This window comes from Saccopteryx leptura, chromosome 3 (assembly GCF_036850995.1).
Source record: "Saccopteryx leptura isolate mSacLep1 chromosome 3, mSacLep1_pri_phased_curated, whole genome shotgun sequence".
Lineage (NCBI taxonomy): Eukaryota > Metazoa > Chordata > Mammalia > Chiroptera > Emballonuridae > Saccopteryx > Saccopteryx leptura.
The window spans coordinates 193,903,261-193,930,700 of record NC_089505.1 but is presented as its reverse complement, the minus strand read 5'-3'; the positions used below and the strand labels follow the sequence as shown (position 1 = coordinate 193,930,700).

The 27,440-nt window shown below is 41.0% G+C and overlaps 1 protein-coding gene across 6 annotated transcripts in view; it reads left to right on the top strand.

Annotated features, from left to right (window-relative positions):
* Window positions 1-27,440, top strand: part of ATXN1 (ataxin 1) — a 577,099-nt gene that overhangs the window by 398,417 nt on the left and 151,242 nt on the right. For 5 of the 6 annotated variants that reach the window (XM_066377111.1, XM_066377106.1, XM_066377109.1 and 2 more), the window contains one exon: window positions 14,582-14,706. The gene's annotated coding sequence lies outside the window, so the exon portion shown is untranslated. The remainder of the gene's footprint in view (window positions 1-14,581; window positions 14,707-27,440) is intronic. The other variant, XM_066377108.1, reaches the window with a different exon arrangement.

The following is a 27,440-nucleotide window of genomic DNA, read 5'->3' as shown; positions in this document are numbered from 1 at the left end:
CTCTGCTGTTGTCGAGTTTGGTGGTCCTGGGCTGCTGTTTAATCACTCAGAATTTGCTTCTTCATTGGTAAACCTCCTCTCACAGGATAGTTGGGAAGATTAAATGAGAGCTACTGCAAGAAATTCAGCTTTTATATTTTAAATTGAAATTATAGTATTTTTGAAAAATGGATAAAAGTACATCTCTGACTGTCAGTAGGTGATGCAAGGTGGCAGAAAGAGCTGCTTCAAGGGTAGGGGGAGTGAATAGCAACCTCTGATTTCTGACTTCAAGGCTCTGGCTCTCCACCAGGGCTGCATGCTAGAATCCCATTACCTAGACTACACCCCAGAACAATTAAGTTTGTGTCTCTGTAGGTGGGTCCCAGGCATTAGGATATTTGAAAGCTCCCCAGGTGATTACAATGTGCAGTGAAGTCTGAAAACTGCTGCTTTAGGGGGATTTGAAAGTTCCTCCAATGGCTGCATGGATGATCCCTGGTATTCTACAATCTGTACTTCATTCTTTTTGCTTAAACAAAACAGGGACTAAGGCATCATGCTAAAATATGCTATCTCTGCCTTAGTAGGAATTAGATCATTAAGTTCTCTCCAAAGAGCCTATTTTAATAGGTGCTTATTGGAGTGGGACAGGGGAACAAATGGAACTAAAATAATAGAAAACCCAGCAATTTCAAGCTACACGTTGCTTTTGGAAATTAGTCCTGGCAAAAACATGACCCCAGAGCTGGTTGACTTCCTGAAAGCTCAGGATTAGGACTCTAATTGGTCATGATTCTTGAAAACTTGCTCCATCTTCAAAATGTGGAATGAGGAATACAAGTTCATTCACTTGTACTCACTGTAACCAAAATTCAGTTAATTACATTAATTTCCAAAATGATGTGTGGCATGCAAAAAGAGACCGGGCTAAAATCACTCCATATTCAGAACTCTCTGACCTCTTTTCAACAAATGGTGCTGGACAGCTAGAAAAAGACACATGCAGAAGAAGTAAGGTGGACCCTTCACACCATACACAAAAAGTAGACTGGATCAACAAATTAAATGTAAGAGCTAAACTATAATACTCTTAGAAGAATTCTAAAACATAGAAGTAAATCTTCATGACTTTGGATTTGACAGTGGACTTTTAGATATGACACTACAAGCACAAGCAACAAAAGAAAAAATAGATATTGTGCTGCATCAAAATAAAAAAAATCTTTTGTGAATCAAAGACACTATCAAGAAAGTCAAAAGACAATCCACATAATGGAAGAAAATATTTGTAAATCATGAAACTGATAATCAGAGTCTAGTTTCTGGAATATTTAAAGGACCTTTAGAACTGAACAACCAAAGGGCAACCAACCCAGTATTAAAATGGACAGATGACCTGAATAGACTTCTCCAAAGAGGATATACAAATGTCCCATAAGCACATTGTAACAATGTTCAACATCATTAATGGTAGAAAAATGTAAGTGAAAACCACAATAAGGTGCCACTTTATATTCAGTAGGATGGTCATATTAATTTAAAAAAAAAGGAAAATAACAAGTGTTGACAAAAATGTAGAGAAATTGGAACCATCGTAAACTACTGTAAAATGGTACAGCCACTATGGAAAGTAGATTGGCAGTTCCTCAAAAAGTTACACATAGAATTACTATATGACCCAGAAATTCCACTCCTGGGTTTATAACCAAAAGAATTGACAACTGTTGCATCCACCAGGTACGAGAACAAACTTCGGAGACTTTCAGGAGCTTAGATCGTACTTTATTGACCAACTTTAACCTGCGCAGGGGTGAACTCCCAAGATGTCCGGAGACACCGTATTCACAAGGAGCTGCAAATGAGAGTCGTGCCTGGCACTTACAACTAGGTCCTTCCTTATATATCCTAAGTGAGCAAGCATTACACAGAAGCAGATGTGGCAGTTAGCTATTCGCTAAGAAGGTCGCACGTAGCATAGCAACAGGGGCAGGGTTTAGCTTAGTGGCGAATTTCAAACATAAACTTCTGATAAGGGTTTCTGACCAATAGAATGCAGGATGTTTGTCCTCCTTTGTGCTGATCTTCTTAGTTCTCAGCCTCACAGGGGCCCTATCAGCATCTCCCTGTTCCTGCTCTTTCAATAGTTACACTTTGGCATCCACAGCACACCTCCCTGAATCTAACAACAACAGCTATTCAAACAAAAATATGTACAAAATGTTCATAGCAGCATTCTTCATATAGCCAAAATGTGGAACATAAATGTCCATCAACTGATGAATGGTTAAACACAATGCGATGTATTTGTGCAATGGAGTATTATTCAGCCAAAACAGGAGTGAAGTACTGGTACATGCTACAACATAGATGAATTCTGAAAACATTGTGCTAAGTCAGGGGTTTTCAACCTTTTTCATCTCATGGCACACATAAACTATTAATATTACTAAAATTCTGTGGCGCACCAAAAACTATACTATATATTTTGCCAATCTGACAAAAAATGTAATTTTGATTGCTTTATAAAAAAATAAAAAGTAATTACCTGTCCTTTTTGCTCTAAAGTGACTTTTTAAAAAATCAGGTTTTTTTACTTGTACATAAGGATTTCTGGTACCAAGACTTAACCTATCAGAAGTAACTTTATTATGCAACGTGACTAATGTGGTATAACTCTGTTGTGTGACCTATATGTTTATGGTTCAAGATAAGGCATTCACATTGGACAGTTATCACTCTGGCTATTGTCTTTTCTTTTTATTTGACAATATAAGGCAAAAGAGGTCAGCACTCCAGACTAAATAGTCAGGTATTACATGTTTTAAAAATTCTTGTGGCACACCAGTGTTCTGTTTAGGGCACACTGGTTCAAATGTATGCTAAGTGAAAGAAGCCAGTCACCAAAGCCTACATATTGCATGATTCATTCCATTTCCATGTAACATGTAGAGTAGGGAAATGCATAGAGGTAGATTTCAGATGAGTGGTTGCCAGGGGCTGAGAGTGGGAAGGATAGGAAATTGGCCATGGGCTTTCTTTTGGGATGATGAAAATCTTCTGGGATGAGATAATGGTAATGGTGGCACAACATTGGGAATGTAGTAAAAGCCCCTGATTGTACACTTCAAAATTTCTTAAAGTGATGAATTTTAGGTTATGTGAAGTTTACCTCAGTTAAAATATATCTCTCTGATCCTCTCCTCTCATTCTCTTTGACTGATCTTAAACCAATCACTTAGCCATTGCTAGGGGATCTTGTTCCATCAGTTATCTTTTATACTAATTCCACTCTCATCCTATACCCTTCCTCTCCAATGTTATACTTCTGCAGAGAGCCATCTACACTGATCTTCACTTCCTTCCCAGCACTTCCATTCATCACTCCTCCTCAGGCTTTGAGCCAAGGGAAGCACGGTAGACATGAAAAGCTTTCATCTACAGATTTTACACCTGATTTGGAAAGTTCTGCATTTGCCCAAACAAGCTCGGTGCCTCTTGCTCACTCGAGGGGCCTTTTTGAAATTAGAAATTGGTTTGCAGTGTGGTCCTGCCACACAGCTGGACTCATCCATCACAGCTTCATGAGGAGTGTAAACTTTTGGAGCAGGTGGAAGGGTTCTCATAGTGTTTCCTGGCAGGCGCAGGCGATTCTAGCAAACTCAGTAGAGTGAATGTCACAAGTACAAAAATGTAAATGCGTGTGAGAAGATGTAATGCTGCTACTCGCAAAGCTTAAGTGCTTTTAGTTCTGGATGATCGGTAGTCAGCTCTGATAGCTTTAGAGGTTGATTTCTGAGCCCACTGAGTGGTCCAAAAGTAAAAGGAAGCTCTATTCATCATTCTATTCATTGTCTTTGTTTTCCCTCCTTTTTTCTGCTGGGGTCAGCAGAAATAGGTTGGGTTTTTTTTTTTTCTGTTTAGATCAGTATTATTATGATTATGATTATACAGAAAGACTTGTATAGGAAGGATGCTGCAATCTGAATTAAAAATAGCATTTTATGTCCTCCCACACACAGCACTTGACTGTTCTGAATGCCTTTTATACATGCAGACTTTCTGCCTGGCTGGATAAAGGAGGCTGTCACTTCATTTCCATAACGAAGTCATTCCCAGGAGAATTCCATTGTTTTAACAATAGAATTTTTGTAAAAGGCCTCTTATTTTGCCTGAAAAAAAAAGGTAACAAAAATGAACATTTGAGAGCTTATTCGACAAAACAATTAAGGAGCTAAGCTAGAATTTTTCTTTTTTGATATGTTAGGAGTTGTAAGTATGAGCTCCTGAGCCATGATATTGAGATGAACCCCTAAACCTGGAAGATGAAGGGGGGGAGAAAGCCTGTGATTCTTTCATCTAATAGAAATGGGGGCATACTTTTCCCTGAGGTTGTGTGTTCTAGAGTCTTGTGATAAATAGATGTTGCCAATTCTAAGAGTTTTAAATATTTATTTTCAAAGAGATGTAGTAAACTTTTAGAATGCTCTTTTTGTAAAGAAATCCTTGAGATTTTTAATAAAATACCATCATCAGGCATTTTAATTGAGTTTCGGGACTCAGCATATTGTCATTGTATCTTACTGGGGTCCTTTGCTCTAAAAGGTTGATATTTTCCTTTACTTGAGTTGAAAACGTTGTAGCAAATGGAGCTGTTTCCTTAGACACTGTTATTTGTCACTGGCTCAGGTTGGCATGTGTTCTTTGTTCTCAGCACTGGTGCCCAGTGCGCCCCCCACACACATATGCAATGGATCTTTGCTCAAATCTTCCACTCCATGTTCATAGAAAAAGAATAATTGTATTTCTTGCTACTTCCCTGGCACCAGGTAACCCACATCAAAGTATACCTGCCTTTGGTGTTTTTCAAACAGGTAATCCCCGGATTTACTGCTAAGTAGCATTTCTGTTACTTGTTCACAGCTGAGACCATTGAAATCTCTGTTTTAAGCTAGGATAGTTTTATTAAGCCTCCTCCAAAAGGAAAAAGTTTTCAATAGTGCCTTTGTTTTGAAATATTTTTTTTCTGATTGCATCAGAAAGTTGTAATATTTAAGCAAGGAGGCAGCTACCTGGAACGGTATCAAACAGAGAGGTTAAAAGATAAAGTTTTTAATATAGTTTTGGCTTTTAATTTAATACAACAAACAAAAAGAAGACAAGCAAAGTTGAAACAATATAATTATGGAAAAGTCTTGCTGGTCCAAACATATGGAAAAGTCAGGTAGTTAGAACTTTCTGATTTTTGAATTTTGAAAAATAATTCTATTTTTAAAGATCTTTGAATAATCTTTATTGATGTAATGATACTATGACTTTTAAAGCATGATCAGGACCTGTGGTGGCGCAGTGGGTAAAGTGTTGACCTGGAATGCTGAGGTCACTGGTTCAAAACCCCAGGCTTGCCTGGTCAAGGCACATATGGGAGTTGATGCTTTCTGCTCCTCCCCCTTTATCTCTCTCTCTCTCCCTCTCTGTCTCTCTCTCTAAAATGAATAAATAAAATCTTAAACAAGCAAACAAACAAAAAACATTAAAAAAGTTAAAACAAAAGGCCCTGGCCGGTTGGCTCAGTGGTAGAGCATCAGCCTGGCGTGCGGAAGTCTCGGGTTCGATTCCCGGCCAGGGCACACAGGAGAAGCACCCATCTGCTTCTCCATCCCTCCCCCTCTCCTTCCTCTCTGTCTCTCTCTTCCCCTCCCACAGCCAAGGCTCCATTGGAGCAAAGATGGCCTGGGCACTGAGGATGGCTCCATGGCCTCTGCCTCAGGCACTAGACTGGCTCTGGTCGCAACAGAGCGACACCCCGGATGGGCAGAGCATTGCCCCCTGGTGGGCGTGCCGGGTGGATCCCGGTCGGGCCCATGCGGGAGTCTGTCTGACTGCCTCCCCGTTTCCAGCTTCAGAAAAATACAAAAAAAAAAAAAATTAAAACAAAATACAAAATAAAGCATGATCGGGGTCCTGTTGTATCAATAGCTACGCTTTTACATAACCGTATTTCATTGAATGAAAAGGTACTGTGGCTTTGATAAGATGTTTCCAAAGTACCGCTTTGAATACCTTTGAAGTCTGTTGCTTATATTTGTCCAAAAGAACAGTCTAGGGGTCTAAGGGGATTCTATCTGGTCCTCTTACTTTGACTCACCATTTGGTATTTTGTGAAGTCGGGCCAAATAAAATACTTGAGAATATTCTCATATAACTTCTAATATGTTCACAAAAAAAAAAGAATAAGAAAACATTTAAGTTTCTTAGGATTTTTACTAATATTATTGAAACAGGAAATAGAGCAGAAATGGAAAGAAATGTAAAGTTATGGGACTCCCCACAATGTTTACTCAGGGACCATAACAGCTCATGATTTATATATACTGTGTGTGTGTGTGTGTGTGTGTGTGTGTGTGTGTGTGTGTGTGTGTTAGTGAAGATGTCATTCTATGGCTGTTGAGTACAGATGAAATATTTCTCATGTATATTTTCATCTTATTCTTGATATGCAGATGCACTTTTCTCTGGATGCATGCATAATTATATTTCTTAGCAAACTTTGCTTTGTAACCTGCATAAAAGTATAGATACCTGCCAAGTCTGTGTGTGTGGATAAAGCCATACCTTTATATAATAAGCATGCTAATAACACAAAACAGTGGCATGGATCAACTTGAATTATAATTTTTTAAAAGTTTGATTACAGCGTTTTTTTCCAGCATATTTATTTCTCTGATTATGTGTTCTTTAAGCAGATACTGATAGTATAAAATGTCCCAAATGCATGCTTGATACCCAAGGGTTGCCAGTTTGGAAAAAGATTTTACACACCATCACATATTGATTGGAGAGGGACTGCACTGTAGGATGAATAAATCATATTTTTCAGAATACTTTAGGTTTGGGCTTCATCTCACCCTTTGCGTTCCTCCAGTTCTTCTTGAAATCTGATTGGATACCTCTGCTCTCAGGAAGGTTCTGCATTGCCATTGCCTGCCCTAGGGGTAATTCTGGTTCTCATGATTGACATCCACGCTCCTCTGCGAGCTGGTGCAGGGCTCTGCGCCCTGCTGGGCTGCACGGCTCATCCAGAGGGAGCCTTTCTGAACTCCACTGTTGCCAGCAGCCCTGGCTGCTTCTCCTGCTCAGAGAATATGAGTCAGCTTTAGTCCTGGGTTGGAAAAAGAGACTCTTGCAGAATATTTCAGTGATTGACTGTGCAGTTTCTATATTGGCTTATGTAATGATTTTACTCCCAAATCACCAGAAAGGGACTCTCCTCTTTGATAACCACAGAGTAAGAAGACTTTGAGGACATGTCAGAGTGAAAGTAAAATACCACATTCTCAGTCATTTAATCAAACACTGTTTATCAAGGGGTTACCTTAGCCAAAGCCCTCTGAAGCTTACACAAAGCAGACAGACACAAACCCTGTCTTCACAAAGTTCACTTCAGTCTGCCTGGGGAGATGGTGCCTATTTTAGGATAAGCAATAAAATGATTAGTACCCTAAGTAAAAGAAATAAAAAATATGGGAACTCACATCTAAAAACAAAATATTTGTGATTGAGAAAGTCGTAGCATAGGAGGAAGAAGGAACGAGGATGGCAGAAGTAAGATCTGACTGAGCAGGTCTCAGTGGGCCTGGCTTGAATTGTCATATGTGGAAGAGAGATGTGAGCTTCCTGAGGTGTAGAGAGAAGCTCAGTTTGGCTGGGACAACATACATAAAGGGAGAATTCGAAAGTGAAGTGGGAAAAGCATGTTGGGGACAGATTTTGAAGGTCTGAAGCATCAGATTTTAGAACACATTCAGCAAGCTGTAGGAACCAGTGCCATGGCACGGCACAAGAAGGGATGTTATATAATCTCCTTTAGGAAGTCTGGTTCAGGAAAAATGACTCAGATGGTTTGGAGGGAGAAGGTCGAAGGCTAGGAGACAAATCAGCAGGCTGCTATGAGAGGGGTGGAGTCTGCCCCCCGGTGCTGAGGTGGAAATGGAGGTCAGGCTGATAGGACTTGACAATGGATGGATGGTGGGAGAAGGAGTAGAAGACGATGATCTTGTTAGCATGAATTGGAAATAAAAGAGGACTGGTTTTTTGGGAGGGAGATGGGAAATTTTGAAACAGACATAATTTATTCTTACTGCCTATATGCAGCTTGTTAGGGAAGAAACCAGGACCCAGGATGCAGATTTAAGAACTATATGCAATAAAAGTAAATTGTTATAGAAAGACAAGAGAAAGAGCAGAGCATGAAACCTTGGGGAATCCATACCCTAGGGTTAGAAAGAATAACAGGAAAGGATAAAAAGCCAAGGAGCTAGCAGCACAATGATGTAAGGAGCACTACAATAGTACAATCTCAGAGAAAGCGAGAGCATTATGATATTTTGGTGCAGGAAAAAAACTCCAAGCGATGTAAGCAAAAATATGGAACCGATTGTATCATAAATTTAGGGGCTTAAAACCATAGCCATGTTATCTCACAGTTTCTGCACAGGGGTCAAGAGTCTAGCCTCAGCTTAGCTGGATTCTCCACTCAGGATTTCACAGGGCTGAACTCAAAGTGTTAGCTGAGCTGCGTTCTCATCTGGGGCTCATGGTCATGTTTTGAGTTCACATGCTTAGTGGCAGAATTAATTTCCATGTGGTTGTAGGACTGAGGCCGCTGTTCTGTTGCTGGCTGTGGGCTAAGCACCACTCTCAGCTCCTGCCATCTCCATTTCCTTGACACGTGGTATGACCCCCCCCCCCCATACGTCTTCTCATGCCTTGAACCTGATCCCTGTAAGAGCCTGTCCCCCTGAAGGCTCACCTGATTAGAGCAGGCCCACCACAGATAATCGTTCTATTTAGGAGCTTAATTTGATCTGCAAAATCTCTTCACAGTAGCAACACCAAGATTAGTGTTTGAATGAATAACTAGGATAAGGTATATGTGCACTAAGGCAGTGGTCCCCAACCTTTTTTGGGCCACGGACTGGTTTAATGTCAGAAAATATTTTCATGGACCGGCCTTTAGGGTAGGATGGATAAATGCACAAAATAAAATTATGCGACCGGCGTAAAAACTGGTATTTTTAAATATAGTTGTCGAATTTACGAGACAAGTGTCAAGAGTGAGTCTTAGACAGATGTAACAGAGGGAATCTGGTCGTTTTTAAAAAAATAAAACATTGTTCAGACTTAAATATAAATAAAATGGAAATAATGTAAGTTATTTATTCTTTCTCTGCGGACCGGTACTGGTCTGCGGCCCGGGGGTTGGGAACCACTGCACTAAGGGACAGAGAAATTTGGGGGCACTTTAGAATTTTGTTTATTACAACCTAACTAACCATCCAGGGATAAACCTAACTTTCAGTATGGCTGGATCCAAGGGACCTCACTGTTGTCAGGACTCAGACTTTCTGTCTTTCAGCTTTGCTCCCTACTGAAGAGCTTCATTCTCAAGTGGGCTTTCCACACAAAATGGTAAAAACAGTTCCTTGTAGACCTTGCTTTCATGTTCTCACTAGGAGAGGGTGCCTTATTCCTCTTAGTTCCAGCCAGTCTAAGTGAGGCTTTGATTGACATGGCTTTGGTTACATGCCTATCCCTAAAACCAGACATCATGGTGAGAGGGATATGAGCATTCTGATTCTCCAGACTGAGGTCACATGCCTATTTGGAGCCAAGGCCTGAAGTCCTATGAGAGTGGGGGAGAGGTCGCTCCCAAAAGATGCTGTGTAGGCAAAATGCTAATGTAATAAATAAAAGGAAAAGAGAATTGAAGGAACTACTCTTATCAAATATTATAAAAGAAGTCAGTCTGGAATGAACCACTGCATTTAGAAGGCAGGAAGTCATTCTGAAAGAAAGAAAAGGAAGTTTACTTTAAAAATATGGTGAAAGTCAAACTCCAAGAGTTTAAGATGTACCTGTAAAATACTGGCATTGAATTTAAACTATACATGACTGTGTTTGTTGGTGAACAGGAGAATGGTGACAGCCCTTTGGGAATGCATCAGGTATGTGGGGAAGGTCTTTTAGGAATAGCAGTGACTGATCCATTTGTAAGAAGTTTCTAGCAAAGAAAAAAGATTGAACGAGATACAAAGGGCTGAATTTGACCCCATTAGGACCTGAAACCAGTAAGAAAATAGACTAAGACCCAAGACTGAGAGTCACCAAAAGATTTCCCAGATTATAAAATGAGTGAGCTTTTTTTTTTAAGCTTTTTTTGTCATCAGTTGCATCTTTGAAATAGACAGGTATCAGTCCTTCCAATGTAGCCATTTTATTGTGAGTGATTAAATACACTCAAAAGATCTTAAGCATCTCTCTGACAGAAAGACTTACCCTTAGAGCAGAGGTTCTCAAAGGGTTGTCCCTGGACCCTCAACGTCATTATTCCCTGAGAATTGGTTAGAAATGCAGATTCTCTGGTCCCATCCCCCACTCACTGAATCTGAAAGTCTGGGGGTGGGCCCCAGCAATATGGTTGAACAAGACCTCCAGGTTTGTGGTTCACCTTTGAGAGGCACTGCATTTACATCTCCCCTCCACGTTACCACAATGGTTTCTTCAATACTGGCTTTGAAAAGTCACTGTGAGGATCAAAGATACAGGTTCCTGGTGACCTGGGCGGAGGTAGGGGTCATGAATCTTAAAAGCAGAAGGCAACTGTTCAAAAGCCACTTGTGACTAAAAATAAAACAGACTGGAAGAACAGAGGAGTGAAAGCTACATTATAACTTCATTGTCTACAGTTCATGGAGGGCTTTCATTAGTTCATTCAGATGGTAGGCATCCTAGGAGCTCCAGGTCCCCGGAGGACAGAAAAAAATGACAAGGGCTTACATTATAGCTGTGGAATAGTGATTCCTCTGGCATGCAGGTTAAGTTGTAGAACAGGTTTTGGATATGGGTCGTTTAATTTAAATTCAGGCTCTTCTCATAGTTACTCTTAGGAGGCTGCGAAAAAGGGCATGACAGGGTTTCTTTCATCGAGGAACTTAAAAGCTTTTCAAGTCTTCACGACTTAAATAAATCCAGTGGAATAAAAAAAGACAATATAACGAAGTAGTGAATTGGAAGGAAAATGTGTGATAGAGGCTGTAAGTGTTGTGGGCAGTCAAGGGAAGGAGAAATTGACACTGTGTCATTCTCTTCTCTGGTCAGGGCAAGAAACCATCAGTTTGGCATGGTTTCCCAGGTCTAGTGGCGGGGTGTGGGACAAGTTGGCTTTAAGAGGTCCTTTTTCTTGGCTTCTCCTTTTTTTCTGAGTTTTCTAGTTTGTCAATATCACTAAGTCAAAGCGAGGGTGTGTATTTCACAACTGAACATGAAGTGTTATTAATATTTTTGGTTTATGAGGAACTTGGAGAAATTACATTGTATCCTGGTGTCTTTAATGAAAAGAGACTCCAGATAAAAGTTTGGCTTAACTCATTTTAGATTTTCAAACTTACTCTATTCTCGAGGAGAACATGAGAGAGTCTGTCAGAGGAAGGCTTCATTTTGTAGTATGAGGAAAGCGAATTAACTAATTTTCCTTAGTGTCAGAATTAAATGGTACCTGATCCATGATGTAGGGAACGAGAAAACACTTCAGAGGAACACAACATTTCCATTGCTTCTATTTCTGCCGTGTGATATGTACGTGGGTAAGTAAACAGGCAACTAAACTCAGAACCAAGATAGGTTTCCAAGACACTCTTCTTTTAAAACAATTTTTACTTTTCAAGTACAGTTGACATATTATATTAGTTTAGGACACTTGTAGGTGTGCAAAATGCCACTTAAGCTCGTGAGAGAAATTTTAAAAAATATATCTGATAGTCCAGAGGAAGTCAGCAAATTTGAAACCTAATGCAAAGCACTAAGAAAATTGTTTTTTCAGACATTTACATGTAGTGGGATCTGTTGTTAGCTCTTTTGGGACGGGTTTTTTTAAGTCCAGCTGTGGCATGCAGGTGTTAACAGAGAGCTTCTTTTTCTTATGATAATGCAGTGACTTGAGATGCATTAGGAAGCCAGTCGCCTTTGCTGTCACATCAAGTTTAACACCAGCACTGAGTGGCGTTCCTCCAGCAGAAATCACTTATGGTTTGCTGCTCTGATGGCCCTGGCGGTCGGAAGGAAGAATCAGCTTTTATTTCAAGATGTTAACAACAGTTCTGTTGCTTATTTCTTTTTTTTTAATTGAAATATAATTGACATATAACATTACAGTAGTTTCAAGTGTACAGCAATGATTTGATATATCTACATATTGTGAAGTGATCACCACAAGAGCTCTCGTTAATGCCATCAAGTCTGCTGCTCATTGCTTGGTTTTGACCAAAGAGACTGGGTTGAAAGGACCAGGAAAAGAAGCAAAGGTGAACTAGAAGCTAACTGTCCATCTCTAGATCATGTCTCAAAATAACAAACTATTTTCCTCTCCCTAGAAACTCAATGCCCGGCTAACTTCTACTCATCTTACACTTCTCTGCTTAAATGTTACTTTTTAAAGAAATACCTTGTGAGACCCTCCTTCTAAATGGGGTACCCCATTATGATTGCATATCACAGTGCTTATTTTTCCTTCATAATACCTCTCCAGTGTTCAAATTTTATACCTACACTGAAAATAGTATACTAAAATTTTTTAATATCTGTCCCTCTTGAGGCAATGAGCTCCTTAAAGGCGTGGTTCTTATCTATTTTGTGAACAAAACATGGAACTGGAGGATGTACTAAGGGCTAAGGAAAAATTGGGTGAGTGAATGCATTAATTAATAAGAGAGCCCTTTGTAAACTGTATTCACTATCAAAGCTATGGTTAATTACATCAGTGGCAGATACCTCCTTTCTCTCTTTTATCCTACTTTTTTTTTCTCTCTCCATTTTTTAGTCCATTATTTTGAGGCAGATTTGTCAGTGTTTTACCAATTCCAAATCTAAGACTGGACATTACTCATTTTTATGAGATAAGGGACCACTTTGTTTTCTCTCAAAAATATCACATCCTCAGTATTAATGCGGTGACTCCCACCTTTGTTGAGCAGGTGCTTGTAACTTTGAAAGGCCCTTGGGGAGGCTTGTTTGGGAAGCAAGCAAGATTGCAGCGTAGCACTTGAGTCCTGTTTTCTGTTGTCCCTAAAGCCACTCCTGTATATTCCTATACCTCAAGTATGCTCCTCAAGAACTCCCTAGTCAATCTCACTTGATAATATTGAACCAGGAAAAGCCATTTCTGGCTCTGTCATCAAGAAGGGAGAAAATGTAAAAATCCATGTGTGGAAAATATTAACGATCAGAATATGAAAAGGTCTTTTCTTTAAAAGCAACAAACAAAAATTATTCAGCCCTGGCCGGTTGGCTCAGCGGTAGAGCGTCGGCCTAGCGTGCGGAGGACCCGGGTTTGATTCCTGGCCAGGGCACACAGGAGAAGCGCCCATTTGCTTCTCCACCCCTCCGCCGCGCCTTCCTCTCTGTCTCTGTCTTCCCCTCCTGCAGCCGAGGCTCCATTGGAGCAAAGATGGCCCGGGTGCTGGGGATGGCTCTGTGGCCTCTGCCTCAGGCGCTAGAGTGGCTCTGGTCGCAACATGGCGACGCCCAGGATGGGCAGAGCATCGCCCCCTGGTGGGCGTGCCGGGTGGATCCCGGTCGGGCGCATGCGGGAGTCTGTCTGACTGTCTCTTCCTGTTTCCAGCTTCAGAAAAATGCAAAAAAAAAAAAAAAAAAAAAATTAAAAAAAAAAATTATTCAGTCCTTCTCCAGCAGGTCCTCGGCACACCATTTGTGTGTGTGTTATCATTGGTGGGCAGAAATGGCAAACCGCCAGTGTAAAATTTCACAGCCCCACAAACCTCCAGTGCTCTAGGCACTGCAGGCCAGCAACCTGAGGGGGCCTGTGGCCTGGACCCAGTCCTGATGCTGATCCCCCTTCCTCTTCCTTTCCTGCTCCAAGCCCTCGATTTCTTTCTCCCTGAGATTCCAGACACCTGCATTTCCCATCCTCTTTCCTTTCAACCCTTCCCTGGAAGGAGGAATCTTAGTATGGTGGCCCTTTCAGATGATTAGATGGTCGATGCCCCAGGGATGGTTGATTGTTGGTGGCTGGCCAAGGCTGGCTTTTATATTCTGGCTCAGAGCTCAGTAACAGGCTTATGACCACTAATAATACTTTGCGTCTACATAGTGCCTTTCTTCTCAGGAACTCTGAGTGCTTTGCAAGAGAGTGATCTTATTGATCTTCCCAACAGCCCACTGAGGTATGAAAATGGCAAAAGGTCTAGCTCCCTCCGTTGAACAGAGAGTAAAAGCCAAGTGGCCTATTTTGAGGCTGTGTTGCAAGTTTGCATGTCAGCTGGGATTGCATCTGAAGTCTCACAGAATTGGCTTTGACTTTATGGGGGGCAGAGGGGAGGGGGGGATGCTGGCTGAACTGTGCTGCTGTGTCCTCTGGGGCAAGAGCAAAACTACTGAATTTCTTTTTCTCGAAAAGGTACCGGAGAATGGTCTTTGGTGAATGATCAAATAGTCTAATTGATTGCACACTTCACTTGTTGAGATAACAAATGACTTGATGATGCATTTACCTTTTTCTTTCTCTTCTGTTTTGTTCCCACGCTAGGTTCTCACTTCTGTGTAAAAAGAAGAGAGAGCCCGCCTGAGCCCAGGAGCACCCCAGCTTCTTGTGGGCAGTCTCCATGGTGAAGGAAGGCTGGGGCACCCGGTGAGCAGTGCACAGTGAATGTTGTAAGTTAACAAGAGCAACATCTGCGGTGGCTTGCCTTGCAAGGAGTTGTGAATCACTGCGTGTAACTGAGCCAGGGTAATGAAAGGGTGTTTGTGTCAGTGCTAGGTGATCATCCAATTAATTTCTTTTTTTATGTTTTTATTTGTGGCAAACTTGCCTTTTCTTGGCTTCTGTGGGGCACTTCTCATTTTCTCCTCTGGAATAAAAGAGTGTAATACACTGGTTCTTTCACTGTAGAAATGCCCTTTCTCCGGGTACAGTTAAACAGTATCAAGTTTAGAGCAGCCCGGCAACTCTTTTCGGGTGGTGGGTAGGGGTCACGTTCTCCAAGCTAAGAATCAGCAACCAGAATTGCCACCAGCAGTTAGTTTTATTTATGAAAAGTTTTTGATTGGAATTAATTTTTCTGACTTTCAAAAATTGGTGGTAGGCAAATACAGTTAGTTGTTTTGGGTGCTTATCTTCTTCAAAACTGGCTGGTTTACTGGTTTTTACGAGGCTACTGTGTTGGGATTGTGAGATTAGCCAAGAAGTTCTTGTAGCTCAGTTGGTGAGCTTTCATGAGGCATTTTAGGACCAAATAGCTGAACAGACACAACATGATAGTCTTGGAAGGGCTAATCCGCCACGACACGGAGGGGTTTGACCAGCTGTTTCCTCTGGAGATTTTACCTCATACGGTGTCACCAAAATGTTTAGAAGAGTTTGACCAGGAGAGAATACAGTGAGCTACAGGAAACCCAGGACGGCCTAAGAACATACTATCTTCAAATTTTAGAAAAGAAAGAGCCAACTTTGACTAGGGTTTTATATATACACACACACACACACACACACACACACACACACACACACACATATTCATATATATACACTTAATATATATGTATGTATATATACACACATACTTAGTATATATTACATATTTGTATATATATTACTATGCATAAATATATTTGCATATATCCACATACATATGTATATATGTGTATATATGTAAATAACTTAAATATATTAAGTTTTCAGCTTCTTAATAATTCAGTCAGAAAACTTTTCCAGTGTTTATTACCTATATTTTTTCCAGTTTTATAAAAGATTTTGAAAAGCAAGTTGCAGTAATGTGAGGGTATATATCAGGGAGGCAAAAGCATTAATGTTGAAAGAATAAAATTCCACTGAATTTTTTTATTTCATCATTTTCTAAATACTTGTATTAACATATGCATATTTATCCATATAAATGGGTTAAATAATCATATCAAAATAAGTTTATTAAATTCAAAATATCCCGTACATCATAATGAATGGACTGTGACTGATGCTGGTGTTGTCATGTGTTTTCGTTTTATACGCTTGAGCACATTGGTTCCAGTGGAAAGTACACAACTCCTGGAATTAGTGACATGAATTCTAATAAGTCACTAATTCTCATAAAGTATTATTGTGTCTCTCTAGGTTGCTTAATGATACTTGCTTATTGATTAGTTGATATCTTGATTTGGGGTCCCCATAAGGGGCAAGAGCATCATGTAAGGCACTTTGATAGTTAATAAAAAGTATCTCTTACTGTGAAAGTTTCTGTCACAATTAAGGAATAATTTTGGGCCTGTTAGATTTGGGTGCGACAGTAACAGTGTGTTTTACTAGAAATTATAAATATTTTCTCAATCAGGAAGCTGTTAGGATGTACTTCTGGTGATGTTTTTAAAAGCATTTTTATTCTAGGAAACAAATGCCTTATGGAAACATGGTTTAGATTTCAGATTACATCTAAATGAGCACTGCAGTTACTATAATCAAGGTAGTTTTTGTTTTCAATCTTGTGGGTTTTGTTTTTAATCCATTACTTTGAACTGCTCATGGGATACCATGTCGAGCCTCAAATATTAAAGGGAGGTTCTCAAAGAAGTTTTGAAGGTAAACGTTTTTAAAAATACCACATAATCAACTTCAATTCATTTAAAAATCTTTCTATAAACAAGTTAGTTTGAGAGGAAAGAAGAAAATAACTAAATCCTAATGAACTATTTTAGAACTAAGAACTTTGTCTTCCAAATTACGTTTGCTTGGACAGTGGCAAGGACAGAGATGGAGGATGTTCCAGTTTTCTTAGAAACTTTAAAACATAGTTTTTTATAATCTTGGCGCATTTTTACAACCTTGAGTTTATATTTCCCACTTACTTTGGTGTCCTGGGTACCCCCAAGGCTTGTGCCATTAGAATAGGGAAGGCTGGAGATTTTCCAAGCATATGTACTCGCACATAGATGGGGTGGATACATGCACATCTGAGTAATGCTCATAGTAGCCTCTGCATTGGTGGTGGCCTCCTTAGCAGTTCTTGCGGACTGGACCCCAGACTCATTCCCTCTGCAGTACTCCTCTTCTTGTCCCTACGAACCACCTCTCAATCAGCCACCATTATTCTAGCAGGTGACCTTTGCTCCTCAAAGCGTCTCAAACTGGTACTAAAATATAATATCTTGTATGAAAAAGGAATGGCAATGAAAACCAACGTCAGAGTCAAGAGACCTGGGTTTTTACACATGATGCTGCAGTTAACTGTTTAACTCTAAAGCCCTGAGGGCCTGTTTTATGAAGAGTAAGCTGAGAAAGTTGAGTTAGATGTGCTCGGTGATGCTTCTGGCTCCTAGCAGCTGGCATCGCACGGAGTATCAGTCTAGGATGAAGCAGAATGGACGTCCATTTCCCCCCGTTTGGCTTCTGAAGGTCAATGATTTGACAGAACTTTAATTTACAACTGTTTTGAAAACACTGAGCACAGTCTCATGTGTAATAAGAAAAAAAGAATTGTGATTTCTGTCACCGTCACAATACCCTTTCCCCAGGACCCTGCCAGGCACCAGGTGACAGTTCAGAGGTGCTCGTTTGCATGCTAAGAGTATAGTTTTAGTCATTTATGTTTAGGGCCCACAGCCTCTGGTGATTTTGAAAACTAAATATGAGCCACTTTTGAAATTAACTTTTTAAAAATGGTCCGCCTTCATATTCAAACATTGCTCAGTCTATACGCAAGGAGGTGGTGATCTATATTTCATTCCTATGCTTCTCTGCTTCTGTAAGTGGCATCTTTCAAGTTACCTTTTCAAAGTAGCGTTCCCTGACCTGGATCAACGTGCACGCACCCTCTCTCTCTGTCCTCTAGATAACTTTATTTTTTTAGCCACCTTATGTAATATATATATTTAATGGTTTATCTTCTTAACTGGACTGTAAGTTCCCTGAGAGCAAAGATTATTATATATTATTATTATTAACATTATTATCATTATTATTTTCTGGTGAACCTATGAGACAAAAAATTTTCCTTGGCCCGCAGTGGCTGCTCAGTAAATATTTGAGTGACTGTCTAAGGGCAGAGTAAATATTGCCTGGGTTTCGCATGTGTGAGCCTAAGCCATTAGTGAAAGGACTATAAACGGAGTTCTGATGGGGACTGGGGAGAGGGTAGCAGGAAGAGACCGGGCTATTTTTTGTAATCCTTAAAAGTAGATGCTCAATGTCTATGATGTGTTTAAGTAACTGGGAATGGACACAATGTGTGTTTTAAAACAGCATATAGAACTATCAATAGAGTTTGGGGACTTTCTGATACCTTTTAAAAAAATTCTGTGCTGTGTGTGTTTTTCTTCTGCTTTTCCATCTGAGTGGTCGGTCTGCCTTATGGCTGCTCTGTGGGCAGCCCGCCCTGATGTTCTGTGGAAGTTGGTGGTTTTGTTGGTTTCACATTGTATAATGACATCGTTTTAGGAACAATTATATTGCTATTTACTCCCAAAGTAGGAACTGGGCTTGCTGTGCTGGATGAACCTAAAAACTCACCGTTTTCTGAACAGCATTTCATTTTGTTCATGTTTAGGGGTACGCCATTGGAAATGAAGAAATAGCAGGCTCATACAGGTCAAGTCAACCTGTGTCTGTGTGGTATGTGAGGGCACGTTCACAGAAGTTAGGGAGGCATCCTTCTACGTGGCTTTTGTGGGTCACAGTAATAAAGGTTTCTTACATTTTGTGCATCAATCAGCCCCCTTTGCAGAGTAACTGCTCTGAGGCAGGAGTTATATATTCCCAGGAAGAAATGGAAAGACTAAAATAAACACCTCAGTGCCTATTTGCACAGTATTATGCTGTCTTCCTAAGCTTTGAAAAATAGAAGCTGAATTTCTAGTCTCCAGGGTAAGAAAATTACACACACACCCTCTAATAAGAGTGATTAGGGAATTTCCCTGTGGCTGTCAATTTTTACCTTTTAAATTTGTCGTCTGTGAAACTAGATCCTCTAACACGATCATAAAAAAAAATGAGGTAGAGAGGGGGTCAGGAGAGGAGATTTTACTGTGAGATAAATGAAGAAAAATAGTCTTATTGTTTTTCAGCTCATGCTGGTAATGGGCTTGTGATCAGCCTGAATATTGTAAAGGCTCTGACCGAGCACGCTCCCCATGAGTCCTCAGCCATTGCTGGGCGGCCTGGTTCCCAGACTTCTTCCAGTTGCTTCTTTCTGACAGCCGCACTAACTCCTGGCCGTTGCCCCTTTGGCGGGGCCTTTGCATGAGCTGCTGCTTCTGAGAGTGGATGTCAGAGTGTCTTCCTGAGTCTGTTGGCAATGTCTAGCACGGCCCAAGCACACCCTTTCCCCTCAGCGTCCTCAGCCCTGATGCTCGGCCTCCTTCAGGAGGAGGGACACACATGCAACACGGGAGTGGTGGGTGGAAAGTGCTCACGGACCTTCTACATGCTCGGGTTCTGTGGGGCAGAGGCACTCCAAACAGCCTGGTCAGACTGCTCTCCAACTGAATAGTGCTGAGGTGTGAAAGGTTTTTTTGTCTATGTAAGTTTAGAATTCACACACACACAAAAAAACACATTTATTAAAAGACTGCATGTGTCAAGGTGTGCTGAAGTGTGTTAGGGATATGGTGGTGAGTAGTCAGTATTACTGTCCTCTGAGACTCTCCTGTGACAGAGCACATGGAGGTGTGCCCTGGTGCTCGAGCGGGATGATGGCAGATCCTGGGGAGGGTGTGCAGGGACGGCTGCGAGGACTGCGGGCAGCTCTGGCCGGCCTTGGAGCAGAGGCAGGATTTCAGCCCCAGGTACGTGTGTGCTCTGAGCTGACCAAGGAGGGAGAGAGGTTAAAACGAGTCTTGTAGTATCTGGGCAGATGAGAGCTCAGTCAGACACATCTTGGACTACCGACAAGGACATAGAATGGGGATTTGTAGACCCTGGTAACCATTCTCCTTTGGGGTTATTTTATAGATTTATCTTCAAAAGCTGAAGTAAGAACTTGGGCCACTTGAAATGATGCCTCTCTACTCCAATGAGTACAGTGTTTTCAACTTGAACTGCGGACAGAAACCACACCCTAGACTGAAAATGTATTTTTCAAGAGGTGTGTCTTTGCAGGGCTCCCTGTTCAGGAGTCAGTGTGCCCACGAGAAGGAAAACAAGGGTAATGGGCTGGTGGCGATGCCTTGGAGGGGAAGGATTAGGCCACTGAAAGTTCTTCCAGGTAGAGATCAATTGATTCCCACACTTTTTGACCCCTTAGAGGTTGGGTGGCTCCATCATCTTTGTTAAAATATTACTGATATAGGTCATTTCTCACAAAGTATGGCATGCCATAAGATCTGACTTATTTTCATTATTTTTTATAAAATTCTTGTCTCTCTTTTGCCATCTTACAGAACAGTGAGGCACACATAGGAACTAAATAACATGGTTTTGTCCTAAAGCCAAAACAAAAGCTTTTGGTTCTTACCAGCAAATAAATTTGTCCTTGGGATTGATGTAAAAAGACAGAAAAATAATTTCATTCTTTTAATTCCCCAATTTTTTTTTTTTGTATTTTTCTGAAGCTGGAAACGGGGAGGCAGTCAGACAGACTCTCGCATGCGCCCAACTGGGATCCACCCGGCACGCCCACCAGGGGACGATGCTCTGCCCATCTGGGGCGTCACTCTGTCGCGACCAGAGCCACTCTAGCGCCTGGGGCAGAGGCCAAGGAGCCATCCCCAGCACCCGGGCCATCTTTTGCTCCAATGGAGCCTTGGCTGCGGGAGGGGAAGAGAGAGACAGAGAGGAAGGAGAGGGGGAGGGGTGGAGAAGCAGATGGGTGCCTCTCCTGTGTGCCCTGGCTGGGAATCGAACCCGGGACTTCCGCACGCCAGGCCGATGCTCTACCACTGAGCCAACCGGCCAGGGCCTCCCCAAATTTTTTTACTTTAATAAAATGATCAGTTTTTAATACCAGAAAGTCATTTAATCACTCTCCCAACATATATTTATATTAAATTTTAAGTGGTGGTAGCTATGTAATACATCATGCTAGGTGGAATATTAGGTTGAAAGAATTAATCCATTTTGTATATGTCCTGAGTATTATGTCCTGAGTTAACCTTTTTTTTTTTCCAATTTTTTAAAGACTTTATTTACTCCATTTTTAGAGAGAAGAGAGATAGAGAGAGAGAGAGAGAGAAAGAGAGAGAGGAGGAGGAGCAGGAAGCATCAACTCCCATATGTGCCTTGACCATGCAAGCCCAGGGTTTTGAACTGGCAACCTCAGCATTCCAGGTTGATGCTTTATCCCATTGTGCCACCACAGGTCAGGCTACGCTAACCTTTTGCAGACACCTGAATAAGTATATGATTCAGAAAAAAAAAAAATTTTTTTTTCAACAAGTGTTAAGTGCTTTTTGGAGAGATAGTATAATTAGCTGTTTGTAACATATGTATGTTGGAGGAAGTTAGTTTTTTCAAGTAATTTATTTTCCTGCTTCTTTTGTTCTGAAACAGTTTCCTTAAGTAGAGCCCCCAAAATGGAAGTGCTAATGAAATACCAACAGCAATCTTCTTTAGAATGTTTTATTTCCAAAACTCTGGAAAGTTCTTGTCATCATGCTCTTTGGGCTCTTACCTTTTTCTTCGGCCTCCAAATCCCACTTTTTTTCCAGTTTTGCCACTATACATCTTGGGATATCTCTCCTCCAACTTCAAGTGTCTGGCCCTGGTAGAGGACCTGCCCTGGTGCCAGCAGGATTCACTGTTGAGGACACTTGCCTGGGGCCTGGGCTGGGTTATGGCTTTCCTTCTGCATTTAGGACCTCTTCTGGACATCAGGACACTGTGCTTTGCACATCTAGAAATGAAAACATGTTTGCTAAAATTGTTTTCTAAAATTTCCAGTTGGTTGCTCTTCATTTTGTTTTTGCTTTTTTTTTCTTCACAAACCTTTGTAGTTTTCATAGAACTGAAAAAATTGTAATTTCTCCAGGTCCAAAATCCAATACTTGAACGGACAGTCTCAATGCTTTGGGCTCCAATGCATTGCTACTTGTTGTAAGCATTGTACACTTATCCTGAAGAACAAAGAAAACTGGGCAGGAACTATTCCCTTTTTCTACCATGGCAAGCCCTAGTTTGCCAGGCTTCTATGCCCTTTCTTCTTTGTTCTTCAAGAAAAGGGGTATTGATGAGATTAGGGTGCTATTGTTCAGAAAAGGGACAGCTATTGCCTATACAAGCAGATTTTTTTTTCCTTTTCCTTTGGCAACCTCAGTTGTTCTACCTGTTTCTGGCTTTCCAGCTTCTGCTCTGAACAGTCTCCCTCCCCCCACATTTAGGAGACTAATAAATTAAATATACAAATGTCACTTGGTTCCTGCATGCCTACCAGCCCCCTAATTCAGAAAAGAGCCTTTCAGCCTTTATCTTAAGTGAGTTTCACCCCTTCTTTGTCACCAGTACAAGCACAAGTGTAGATTAAAGGATAGTATGGCAAAGTGAGAGCTAGCCACTGGGTCATGTTAGTCTGTCACTCCCCTCTAGCAGAGCAGATTAGCTGCCAATTGGTATCTTGTTGCTGTCATCGGAGTTTACAATCCAGGCTCCCAGCTATGCCGGTGATCTATTTCTGTGCCCCAGCAATGCTGCCAGTTTTCCTAGCAACCTGCTGGCTGACACTTTCCTAAAGGCAAGTGAGGAAGTGGTGGTGAAAGAGGGGACCTCTAAAGGATCAGAAGAGAGTTGGCAGTCACCTTGCTCAAAGAGGATTTTCCATTTCCTTCATCTGGGCAGGCCTCCAGAAAAGGGATGTAAGTATCATGGCAGTGTCATTTACTAAGGATCATGGACCACATGGTCCTTCTGGTACAGATAGCATCCTATGGAGAATAGCAAGCTGATTAATGGATAGTCCAGGCAGAATGTGGAGTCTGCCAGGCCAGGATGTTAGGCGATCTCAGAACATTAGATGGTATCAGTTTTTCTTGTGAATTGAGTTAATGTTCTCGTTGTTTATCAGAATTGGCATTCAGCGTTGGGTATATGGGTAGATGTTTGGGAGGGATTAGAGGTCAATAAGGGGAGGATGAAGAGAAACACTACTACACTTGATCTTGGCTCCTTTTTCTGTTGACAAGTCTAGCTGGAAATCAGTCTGGTGTAACTAGAACTTTCTTACTGGGATCCAGTAATTTATCCATGCACTCAACATTGAAAAGGAACACTTTTCACCTTGTCCTCTTCTTCTTAATTACTCTCCTCCTCCTTTTATGTCAAATTGAATTGGCACTAAATGACTTTTCCTCTTTTTTTTCTGATTTAGATCCAAAAGAACATAGAAGTCCTAAGGATTACTATATCTCAAAGTCCCTAACCTCGTTGGCCTTTCCTAGATTAATTATAAAATTGGGCAGTCACTTGACGTTGGATGTCTTAGGGACTTTGTTCTGTAGCCACTTTATTATGGAAGCCCCTGGCTAGTGACTTAGGCTGACATTTTCATCTAGGAGTATTTTGGTCTGTGTTTGTTGGCATGGTGCTGTCGGGACAGTTTCCATAGAGAAAGAACTAGAGGAAAATCTACCTGCAAGTCCTGTTGGGAGATGAGGAGAAAGGGGCTGATGATGGGGATGTTTCCAGAACATTTGCAACCTACAAACAGCATAAAATATTATTAGTACCTTAAGTTTCATTATTCAAATGATTTTTGTGCTCTCAGAGACCTATGAGCATTTGCTCCACTGAATGACCATACTTAGCAGAGAGAATCATGTCTGGCTTCCCGATGGGAAATCCAGTCAGGATGTGACCAAACCTTTCTAGCACACCATTATCAGCCACTATCAATTCCCTCTTCCATACCTGGGAGAAGGAGAGGTGTTGAAGATCTGGACTGGCCTGAAGAGAAATGGTATTTGAACAAGGTAGTTTTTGTACTTTCAAAGCACTCAATGTTTTTAAGACGTTTCTTCACAAATAGAATTCTAAAAATCAGTTTTGTTTCAGAGGTGTGAAGGATACCCAACGGGTCATTACTTTAAGTTGTTGAAATGGCTTAAATTGTAGAAGACAATGTGTGTTCCTAGAACAATAAATGTCTATTAGGTGCATCTTGATATTGTAGAGAAATACAGTTGTTTTGTCAAAGATTGTTATGTAACTCTTATTCAATGTGTAGTGGTGAATATTTCTCATTCCTCATGGTGCCCAGTAAAGAAGACAGTTCTCTCATACTGATGTGAATAATAAATGCGACTAATGTGAAGTATTTTGAAATTGGAAGATTAAAATCCTTCTCTAGATGTGATGGTTCCTCTTTTAAAAGCCATTTGATAAAGCAGATGATAACCCAAGCAGGTCCCATAAACTTCATGTTTCACACTTTTCTTCCTACAGTCAATCTAGATATACAGTAATTGGAAGCACACCTAGAATAGAAAGAACCTGTTCTCTCTCCCTCTTGAATTTTTTATTGTCAGTCACAGAGGTAGGTTTTGAATCTAAATATTAATTACTTAGGAGATAATAGAGACACCTTGGGCTTGGTTCAGGAGCAGGGATTTCAGGTTAAGAATGGACACCTGGATTCTCATCCCATCCCTGCCCCTCTGAAGCCACCAGCAAGCTATGTGCATTCTCTGTGCCTTTACCTCTTTGCCTTCCAAAGGAAGACAATTATCACTTTCACATAACAATATCAGATTAAAATATACAGGGTGGGGCAAAAGTAGGTTTATAGTTGTTCATATTATAGTATTTAATAAATGATGTTTAATAAATTATTTATAATATATGATAAATAATACATTTAATAATTAATATCTAACAAATAATAATACAAGAACAGTCTCTCTGTTTCTCATCCTCATAGCTGTAAGCCTACTTTTGTCAAACCCTGTCTTAATCCAAATAGGAGCCTTCTGAAATCACATCTGGGGTCAAATCCCAGCCCTGCCACTCATTAACTGTGTATCCTTGGGGAACTTGCCCTACTTCTCTGAGTCTTATTTATCTCATCTGTGAAATAGGGCTGATTTTACCTCCCCTGCAAGGTTGTGGAGAGAATTACATGAGATGTGTGTTAAGTTTTAACGCAGTGATTTTTCTCTACTAACTGTGGCAGCTGTAATGCTGTTAGCATGAGACATTTCATGAAACAAAATTTATCGTGATGTGTTGCTGAAATCAACAGGTGAACAATAGCAACTTGCTAATCTCTTTATAGTGACATTTCTTCTGTAATATGAATTGTGATTAACTGTCAGTTGCAACTTGCTAGTCTCTTTGTGGAGATATTTCCTCTGTAATCTGATTGTCATTAACTGTCAATGTCATTACATTGACAGTGCAGTCAGTAATGTATTGTTAAAGCCTTCTGCTTCTCTGACATGTATAGTAGAATAGTTATGATGGCGAAGGTGACAACATTTGTCAGAATTATCCATGTGCATATGCTGAGGGCCCTGGAATTTTAGGTGAAATTTTTTTGTATTAGTCAAACTGAAAGGCTCAATCAATTTGGAAGATATGATAGTCTCATCTATAAAAAGAAGAGGGAGATTCCCAAAGGCTGTTGGTATTAGTGGAATGCTATAAAAAAAGCAACATTAGAATATATTTTGATGTGGTTAACATGTATATAGATGGTGATAGGTCAAAGTGCTCTAGTCTGATTCCTTGAAGTAAGGGTAGAAAAACTGGAAGATAGGTATATATATGTTCTTGTATCTTATTTCAGAAAATATTTTCTGAATGTGTGCTATAAGTAAGGCACCCACAACAGCCGGGATCTTTCAGCCACTGGAGATCAAGGGTCCTTTAATGGACCCCAAGGGATGCCCTGGATGCAAACCAGTGTGGCATTTTCTGGGGTCAGGGAAGCCTTCATCTTGAGACTGGAAGCTTTTAACCAGGAAATAAAGTGAGCATCTTAGTTGGAAAATACTGTGTCACAAGCAACCCTGACATTTAATGGCTTCAAACAACAAGCAAATTATTTCTTGTGATTTGGTAGTTTAGCTGGGCTATTCTAGCCTGGCCAGCTTGGCTGGGACTGATTGGTTTAAGTTAGCCTCCCTCACATGTCTAGCTGTCATGAGGCTGGTTGGCCTGAGGAAGAGGGGAGCTTCAGCTGGGACATCTCATCCTGATCCACGCAGTGTCTCATCCTCTAGTAGGCTAGTCTGAGCTTCTTCATATTGCAGTCTCAGGGCTCCCAAGGGGCAGCAAAAGAGGACACACCAGCACACCCATGCTTTTCAACCTCCACTCACAAGATGTTTGCTAATTTCCCTTTGGCCAAAGTCACAGGTTCAAGGGATGGGGAAACACCAGCTTTAGTTCTTTGGTGGACAATGTGTTCTGAGCTCGGAGATAAGAGAGAACATGGCAGGTTGGAAAATTGCAGGTAGTTCAGAGTGGCCGGAGGAGAACAAGTAAGAAGTGTCAGGAAGGGCCAGATACCGAAGTGTCTTTTCAGTAAGCTCTGCTGAGGAGTTTGGAGTTTATCCTGAAGACAGGAGAAGACACATTGAAAGATCTTAAGAAGAGTGTTGACATGATCAATAAGATATGTAGAAACATGGTTAGGTGGCCAATGCCTAAACACATGTCTTAGGCTAGAGAGTTCCAGAGTGTTCCAGATTGGCCTGTGCTTTCTAAACAGTGTGTACCAGAAAAGGGGGTAGAGGCCCTGAAGGTCTGTCTGGAGAGACAGAGGCTCTGGGCATGAGTACTCTCCATATGGAATCCGCTAGGAGAACTCGGGACACGTTGAGGAAGGTGGACCTTGCCTGCAGCAGTTACGTCACTGCTCGCTGGGGTCCTGCCTGACTCCCATGTCCTGGGGGTTGTAAATAAATACCTGCTGATAGGCTGATTGAAAGACAGTCTCTGAAAGTATAGTCTCCAAGTAGGAAATATTATAGTATCAACTCAGCTGAAGACCCTTTTCTTTCCCTATGACCCCAAAACAAACAGTGTGTTACGGGACTCTTGCGCCCCCTAAAAAATCCTTCTCTACCCTGGCATGAGATCTGTGCTTGCCCATTAATTTCAAGAACTGACCTTTTACCTGGTTATGAAGTTAAAGTATAACTCTTTAAAAATACTAAAATAGAAATTACTTTCATTTCACTAAATTCAAGTCACTGGAGAGTGAGAACTTGTGGTTTGCCCCGGGATATTTGGGAGCCCGTCTGTTGTCACTGAAACTGCAGTGTCGAGTGGGAGTGGCAGGGTACTTTTCAAGCCTCACTCACATGCTGAAAATGCTATCTTTTAAAGATACAGAGTGGGGGAGGGGACACCTAAATGTGCATTAAGCAGATAATTTGTCATGTTTTCTTTGTAATTTTTCTGTTAGAGTGTGGACAGGGTAGTGCAGGCTGCTGGGGATAGCCTTTGGCTTCTGCCCTCCCTGCCTTGA